Genomic DNA, 7609 nt, shown 5'->3' with positions numbered 1-7609 from the left:
AACTCAAAAAAAAAAAAAAGAAACTTTTTTTTAGTTGGAGTCTCACTTTGTCACCCAAGCTGGAGTGCAGTGGCACACTCATAGCCACCGCAGCCTCCACCTGCTGGGCTCAGGTGATCCTTCCATCTCAGACTTCCAAGTAGCTGTAACAGGCACACGCCACCAAGTCCGGCTAATTTTTTTCTTTTTTTTCTTTTGAGTTGGAGTCTCACATTTTGTCGCTCAGGCTGGAGTGCAGTGGCATGCTCATGGCCATCACAGCCTTGACTTGCTGGACTCAGATGATCCTCCCTCTACCTCAGTCTTCCAAGTATCTATGTGTCACCACACCCAGCTGATTTTTTGATTTATTGTAGAAATGAAGTCTTGTCAAGTTGCCCAGGTTGGTCTCGAACCCATGGGTTCAGGCAATTCTCTCACCTCGGCCTCCCAAAGTTGAGATTATAGGCGTGCTGAGATTATAGGTGTGAGCCACTGTGCCCAGCCAACAAGTAACTTCTTATCCCTGTAAGTCAGAGAAGCCTGAGTGGTCTAGTGGAAAGGAAAGCATTTTTCACAGACTTAATTGTTGATTCATCCCATTAATTTAAAAAACAAAAACAAGCCAGGCTCAGTGGCTCAGCCTGTAATCCCGCGCCTTTGGGAGGCTGAGGTGAGTGGATGGCCTGAGCCCGCGGGTTTGAGACCCGCCTGGGCAGCGAGACCTCATCTCTACAATAAATCAAAAAATCAGCTGGGCGTGGTAGCGCATGCCTGTAATTCCGGCTACTTGGAAGGCTGAGGCGGAAGGATCGCTGGAGCTCAGCAGGTCGAGGCTGCGGTGGCCAGGAGTGGCCACTGCACTCCAGTCTGGGTGACAAAGTGAGACTCCAACTCAAAAAAACCAAACATTATCACATTCTAGGCAAAATGCCAGGTTCCAGGAAGACAGTGGGACAGTGGTGTTCTTTGTCCTCAGGGAGTACTATTTATTGATTTTGAGCAGATGTTCCCCCCTTGAGTTTACTTCCCCATGCGTAAAAGGTGATGGGAATAATACCTATTCCATATTCTGCAAGTATCACTGTTCTGTATCATAGTTCTAGCAGGAGAGTCGAATTTCTTGGGTGTGCTGAGTGGAAAAAACTGCTTATCTAGTTCATGTTCTTCACGTGTAGGTGACAGCATATGGCTCAGGAGATTAATTGACCATTCTGGTTCTTTTTTTTTTTTTTTGAATTGGAGTTTCACTCTGATGCTCAGGCTAGAGTGCAGTGGCATGCTCACGGCTACTGCAGCCTCAACCTGCTGGACTCAGGTGATCCTTCCACCTCAGCCTTCAAAGTAACTGGAACTACAGGCACGTACCACCATGTCTGACTAATTTTTCTTTTTTTTAATTGTAGAGATGAGGTCTTGCCAAATTGCCCAGGCTGGCCTTCAACCTGTGAACTCAGGCAGTTCTCTCACCTTGGCCTCCCAAAGTGCTGGGATTATAGGCGTGAGCCACCACACAGTCTGGTTCTCTTAAAATCCTTTTACAGCTTTGGGGTTTTTTCTTCTCTTCCTCCCGGCCTGTGTGCTCCAGTCCATCCAGTCTCAGCATTCCAGAGCCTAATGTGAATGTATTAATTTTGTTCAAGCTGAGTGTTTCCTTAGCTGCTCACAAATGCCATCTCCCGTCTTGAAATCCAGCTACCCAGCAACTCCCAAATACCTCCTCTGTAAGGTCATGGCCCCTCAACTGGATGAGGCCAAGTTCTCTGGGAATCTCATAGCCCTTGTACCTTGGCTTTTTATTATGATCTTTAATCTGTGAAAGTTTCATTTCACCCTAGATTGTAAATTGTATCCTCTTGCTTTTTTCATCTGCCTGGTGCTTTGGGCAATGCCTTGTAACAGATCTGATAAATACTCTTTAATTGAATTGAATTCTTGAGTCAGTTGAAAGGCAACATGATAGCAATAACATCTGACCAACCTAGGAATACTATGTAGTAATGAGGCAATGAATACTAAGCAAATTCTGGCAATTTTTTCTTTTTTTTGAGTCAGGGTTTTACTCTGCTGCCCCGACTAGAGTGCAGTGGTGGGATTATAGACATGAGCCACCGCTCCCAACTGGGAAAATTATTATTACTTTTTACCTTTTTTGCCTCGCGACTCCTAGTGTTGAAGAATATAATCGCTGTTTTCAATTTTTTGAAGGTCTGTGCAGTGAAAAACATTCTGTATTGCTCTAGGCAGCATAACTACTAACAAAGGAAGGAAGCAGATTTCAGTTCTGTAGGAGCAGAGCTTTCTTTCTTTCCTTTTTTTTTTTTTTTTTGAGTCAGAGTCTCACTCTGTTGCCCAGGCTGGAGTACAGTGACACACTCACGGTCACCCCAGCATTAACCTGCTGGGGTCAGGCAACCCTTCCGCCTCAGCCTTCCAAGTAGCCAGAACAATAAGCATGCATACTTGGCTAATTTTTGATTTATTGTAGAGATGAAGTCTCACAAAGTTACCCAGGCTAGTCTTGAACCTCTGGGCTCATGCAACCCGTTCACCTCAGCCTCCCAAAGTGCTGGGATTACAGGCTTGAGCCACCATGCCCGGCTGGAGGCAGAACTTTTTAACATGTCCAACAGTAGAGCAGGCTGCATTTCTTGAGGTTGTGAACTCCCTGACATTTGAATTGTTGAAAGAGTAAAATGACTGTCTGGCTGAAAGTAGAAGAATGCCTGGGTGGGAGTTGCACTAATGACTTTTAAGGAGGCATCTTCTGATTCTAAGGTTTCTAGGACTGTTCAAGTCAGCTAACTTAACCTTGACCTTTGAATATATCCAAGTTTTTTGTTTGTTTGTTTTTGAGTTGGAGTCTCATTCTGTCGCCCAGGCTGGAGTGCAGTGGCACACTCATGATCACCATAGCCTCAACCTTCTGGGCTCAAGTGATCCTTCTGCCTCAGCTCTCCAAGTAGCTGGTACTATAGGCGCATGCACCCGGCTAATTTTTTGATTTATTGTAGAGACGAGGTCTTGCCAAGTTGCCCAGACTGGTCTTGAATCCCTGAACTCAGGCAATTCTCTCACTTCTGCCTCCCAAAGTGCTGGAATTACATGCATGAGTCATCATGCTGGACTTTTTTTTTGATTCAGAATGTTACTCTGTTGCCCAGGCTGGAGTGCAGTGGCATGCTCACTGCTACCGCAGTGACCTGCTGTGCTCCGGTGATCCTTCTACTTCAGCCTTCCAAGTAGCTGAAACTACAAATGTGTACTACCATCCTTGCTTATTTATTTATTTATTTATTTATTTATTTATTGAGTTGGAGTCTCACTCGGTCGCCCGGACTGGAGTGCAGTGGCCGCTCCCGGCCACCGCAGCCTCGACCTGCTGGACTCCGGCGATCCTTCCGCCTCAGCCTTCCGAGTAGCCGGAATTACAGGCGCACGCTACCACGCCTGGTTAATTTTTTGATTTATTGTAGAGATGAGGTCTTGCCTGCCCAGGCGGGTCTCGAACCCGCGGGCTCAGGCCATCCACTCACCTCAGCCTCCCAAAGGCGCGGGATTACAGGCTGAGCCACGGAGCCCGGCTAATTTTTTTTTTTTTTTTTTAATTGTAGAGCCGAGGTCTTGCCAAGTTGTCTAGGTTTGGCTCAAACACTTGGGCTCAGGCAACCTTCTCGCCTCTGCCTTCCAAAGTGCTGGGATTCGTGAGCCACCATGCCTAACCTTCAATATACCTGAGTTATTTTGTTTACAAATTTATTAGACAAATTAACAATTGACTTACTTAAAATAACTGTATGGTCAAGCTTACAATAAGTAAATTTTTATAAAATAGGAAGTGGGAAACCATTTTTTCTTTTTTTTGAGTTGGTGTCTCACTCTGGCTGGAGTGTAGTGGCACACGCATGGCCACTCCAGCCTCCACCTGCTGAGTTCCGGCCATCCTTCCGCCTCGGCCTTCCAAGTAGCCGGAACTACAGGCACGCACCGCCACGCCTGGCCAATATTTTGATTGAAGAGATGAGGTCTCGCCAAATTGCCCAGGCTGTTCTCGAAACCGTGGGCTCAGGCAATCGTCTTGCCTCCGCCTCCCAAAGTGCTGGGATTACAGGCTTGAGCCACCCTGCGCTGCTACTTTATACGTAAAAACATTTAAAAAATTGTGTCTGTCACTTCAGGAAAGAGAATTAACGACACTTTTAAAAACTTGAAAGTAGAATTTATTGAAAAGACACAAAAGCTCCCACTGTTGGAGGGGACCTGAAGGGTTTGCCCTAGTGGCCCTTTTAACAGGGAGGCTTGTGAGGGCTGTGTGATAGAGATTCAAATGATGTGTCCTGGGCAAGTGAGAGTTGTTATAGAAAACGTAAAACGCTCTGAAACTGCACACTACACGGACTTGCTCAGGCGCATTTTCCACCAGCATGACTGTACGCGGAAGCGAGGGCCTAGGCTTCGTGAACACGTTGCGGAAGGCGAGGGGGCTCCAGACGCGCTCCAGCGCTCCAGCGGGCAGCCCAGCCCGGGCCGCCCAAGGCGGAAGTGGGAGCCGCGGGCTCCCAAGCCGGACTACTACTCCCAGGGGCCCCCGCGGCCCCGCGCACGCGCGCTGGCGTGGCGGCAGCGCCGCTGCAGGACGCAGGGAAGCCAAGTAGCGAGTGGCGAAGGTGGCGGCGGTGGCAGCAGTGGCAGTTCGCGGTGAGGGCGACGGCTCCGGCACCGAGTGGCGGTCCGGCCGAGTCCTCGGTGTCCTCCTCCGCATGAGCCCCTTGGTGAGCACGCGTCCCGGGTAAACCCGCGCGGAGTGCGCGGCTCCCTGCCTAGTGGCCGGGTAGCTCCGGCCTAGGGCCGCAGTCTGCGCCTGACGAGCCCGGCCGTCCGGTCCAACTGACCCTTGGGCCCAGGCCCTTCCCGTCAGTGTCGGGCGAGGTGGGGGCTGGTGGGACACTCGGTTAGGTCCCAGGAGAGAGATCTAGCAGCGCGCAGGAGCCTCGGAGGCTTGGAGTTGATGAGAGGGAGGGACGCGTGGGGGATGGGATGGGGAAGGGACAGGAGGACTGCGGGGCGGCCTCGGGTGGGGACGGAGGGAGCCACCTGGCAGGTGGGGACCCGAGTCCTGGAGGCGAGAACGAGATGGAATGTGTTCTGAGTGTCGCTAATGAAGATGTGTTTTGGGAAAGCTCAACAAGCTGGACGCCGGCTCTGGGGGCAACCCACCGCCCCGGACACGCGCTCTACGGTTGGCATCTTTCCAGTTGCTGTTGGCGGTCTGGAAGTGAGGGACTGTTGGTTGCTTCCATTCCTTTTCTTCAACTTCAGCTTTTAATGACTGGCCAAATTGTAATGGGCGCTGGCTAGATGTACCACAGAAACAAATAGGGTTCTGTGTATAAATCTGTATAAAAACAGGGCGATGTGGTATATTCGTATGAGAGATAGGTCAAAGGAGGAATCAGTGTTTTTTATTTAAAATTTATGACAAAAATCAGTTTGAGCAGAGCTTTGAACTCGGGAGGGTTTTAAACTTAGAATTCATCAATGGATGATAGAATTCAAGGAGTCCTTGCTAGAGTGGGGGTAAAAATGACATCTTTATTTTTATTAACTGATAACTGAAATTTATTATTTTAATTATGAATGTAGGCAACAGACCACAGTAGAATTAGTAATGCCTGTGACTTTGTCATCAATAGATATTTTTGTATCATGTTTACAGTTATTGCATATAGCTCAAAATACCATGCTTATCACTTCTTTGAATTTATGGTATTACTAGATCCACTTGTTATTTGGATTAAGGTGTTGTTAGATCTTATTATTTAATGTGATAATAGATCTGCACATATATACTAAATCAGTTTATTGTTTTGCTGAGATTTCAGTAGCATTGGTTTCTTCTGTAATCACATGTATTTAAAAGCAATCTGAGAAGGGGGCCATATGCTTCACCAGACTGCCAAAGAAGTTCATGCACACAAAGATTAAGAACTCCTTAAATAGAAATAAGTTTTTTAGGATCTATAAGTCTGTGTGGGAGAATATTTGAATTAGGTAAGAAAGAAGACAAAGCAGACAGGATGCCAGTGTAGACAAAAGAGAATTTTGTAATCAGGAAGATAAAAGATTTGGATGGGATCAGAGTAGAAGTTTTGAAAGATAGAATAGACTACAGACATTTCTTTCAGGTTACTGGGAAATCAACAAAATAAACTGAGTAAGAAGGAGAAGTGAGTATTTTGACCCTTGGAGGTTTTTTTGGTTTTTTTTTGTTTTTTTTTTTTTGAGTTGGAGTCTCACTCTGTCACCCAGACTGGAGTGCAGTGGCCGCTCCCGGCCACCGCAGCCTCGACCTGCTGGGTTCTGGTGATCCTTCCGCCTCAGCCTTCCGAGTAGCCGGAATTACAGGCATGCGCTACCACGCCCAGCTGATTTTTTGATTTATTGTAAAGATGAGGTCTCGCTGCCCAGGCGGGTCTCGAACCCACGGGCTCAGGCAATCCACTCACCTCAGCCTCCCAAAGGCGCGGGATTACAAGTTGAGCCCGGTTACCCTTGGAGTTTTGTATTAAGGCAGCTCCCTAGTTCCAAGTGATTGAAACTCTACAAGCCTGTGAAAAGAAATTTTTCTGTTTCCTGGTTTTCCTTAAATCATGGAGATGGTTTGGCTTTGGCGGGGGAGGAGCGAGTATCCTAATTTCTCTTTTCTTTTTTGAATTGGAGTCTCACTCTGTCACCCAGGCTGGATGCAGTGGCATGTTCATGGCTCTTGCTACCTCAGCCATCCAAGTAACTGGAACTACAGGCATGTGTCACCACGCCCGGCTAATGTTTTGATTTATTGTAGAGATGAGGTCTCTCCGAGTTGTCCAGACTGGTCTGAACCCCTGGGCTCAGACAGCCCTTTCTCCTCTGTCTCCCAAAATGATGGGATTTTAGGTGCGTGCCACTGAGCCCGGCTCTTTCTAATCTTTTTTTTTTTTTTTTGAGTTGGAGTCTCACTTTGTCGCCCAGACTGTAGTGCAGTGACCGCTCCTGGCCACCGCAGCCTCGACCTGCTGGGCTCTGGCACTCCTTCCGCCTCAGCCTTCCAAGTAGCCGGAATTACAGGCATGTGCTACCATGCCCGGCTGATTTTTTGATTTATTGTAGAGATGAGGTCTTGCTGCCCAGGCGGGTCTCAAACCCGCGGGCTCAGGCAATCCATTCACCTCAGCCTCCCAAAGGCGCGGGATTACAGGCTGAGCCACCGAGCCCGGCTCTCTTTAATCTTTAAGTGAAAATCAGAAGAATCTTTCTTCAAATATATGTTCCTATTGCTACTAACGTTATTTTCGTATATAGCTTGAAATTTGTACCTGTTTGTAAAAGACCTGTCAATATCTTATGTTACAGTTTTTTCCCCCTCTAAAATTATAGCAGTAATATAAAACTCTGCAGCACACTTTTTTTCCCCCTGGGAAAAATAAAGGGTGACTAGGAAAAGGTGAATAAAACTACTTTTTGAAGCAGTTAATTGGTATTGAAATAGTTTATGCTGAATTGAATATATATTACAAGTCATTGCCTTGGAGAGATCCTCCTAGTCACTTTCTGTGTGTGTGTGTGTGGTTTTTTTTTTTTTTTTTTTTGG

The 7609-nt window shown here is 47.2% G+C and overlaps 1 protein-coding gene across 1 annotated transcript in view; it reads left to right on the top strand.

The window, feature by feature from the left end:
- Positions 1-4585: 4585 nt before the first annotated feature.
- Positions 4586-7609, top strand: part of GAPVD1 (GTPase activating protein and VPS9 domains 1) — a 103518-nt gene continuing 100494 nt past the window's right edge. The window contains exon 1 of the mRNA XM_021713448.1: positions 4586-4751. The gene's annotated coding sequence lies outside the window, so the exon portion shown is untranslated. The remainder of the gene's footprint in view (positions 4752-7609) is intronic.

Source organism: Carlito syrichta, unplaced genomic scaffold (assembly GCF_000164805.1).
Source record: "Carlito syrichta isolate Samal-C Ts95f unplaced genomic scaffold, Tarsius_syrichta-2.0.1 Scaffold304556, whole genome shotgun sequence".
Lineage (NCBI taxonomy): Eukaryota > Metazoa > Chordata > Mammalia > Primates > Tarsiidae > Carlito > Carlito syrichta.
The sequence above is the reverse complement of the archived record's forward strand: the minus strand, read 5'-3'. Positions and strand labels throughout refer to the sequence as shown.